Raw genomic sequence first — 1126 nt, forward strand, 5'->3', positions numbered from 1 at the left:
CCTGCCTTAGATGCTTCACAGAAGAGCATAAATACAGTAGCATCCAAACCCCGACGACCTGGATTAGGATCCCAGAGCTGGGCACAGCGCATGCACAAAACATGGAGACATTATGTTGCTATTGCTTTCCATGAGCTTGCTTGGAAACCTGTTTTAAGCCTAACCAATGAAGCAACTGTTCCTATTTTTATTAGTCTCCTCCTCACCAATCTGCAAAGCCTCATCCAGGTTTTCATGAAGCCTCATCCAGGTTTTCCATTTTACCCTTTTGACCTCTTGTCCCCGTGTACTGCATCAGACTACTCTGCTGGCTCAGAACAGGACATGTGCTGCCACGATGCTGAAGCACAGATGCATAAGAAATTAATTGCCTCTGCCTCCTATATTTTCAAATAGAAGAGACTGGCAGGAAAAGAATGTTTTCAGGTTAGCTACAGCCCAGCTGGAGATGGACAGTATGCAACAAGGAAGAGATGAGCAGTGTGTTCAAGTTAAATCTCTCTAAAAATTAAACCTCACCCTCACCTTAAGCTTGAGGTGACCTTTGCAAGAACGATAACAAAATCCCACCTTTCAGAACCGAGTAAGGACTGTCCGTCAAAAATGGCTTGGAGCATTCTTAGCCTGACTCTTTTGCAGCTTAGCTACCGCAGTAATGGACATATTAAAGGCCTACATCAACTCTCTCTGATATCAAGGAGAACTGAATCACATTTTGCACGTTGCCTTGATTTCTTTTCACTCCCACTCATCTGTCTTACCCACGCAGGCTCAACGTACTGTCAACAGTAGGAGCACCAGAGATCAGATCAGTACCTTTTAAGAAAAAAAAGTTCCTGAAAAGCTCAGTCTGCTCTTCTCAAGAGGTACTGATGAATAGTGCAGGTGCTTAAAATCCAAAGACAATCTCCCACAGAACTTAGAAGTTCAGAGTATATTTGATTCAAACTGCCACGTCCCTTTAAACTTATTCAGGCACTGGAGGAAGCAGTGACAATGAGAAATACAACCAGAAGCGTAGATAATAAATTAGTGACAGATTTGTACTGGAAATAAATTGGTACTGAAAATGCAAAGGATAGGATGACCCTGTCCCTTCATGCCCCTCCCTCCCCTCCCCTTCAGC

This window comes from Alligator sinensis, unplaced genomic scaffold, assembly GCF_000455745.1.
Source record: "Alligator sinensis unplaced genomic scaffold, ASM45574v1 scaffold115_1, whole genome shotgun sequence".
Lineage (NCBI taxonomy): Eukaryota > Metazoa > Chordata > Crocodylia > Alligatoridae > Alligator > Alligator sinensis.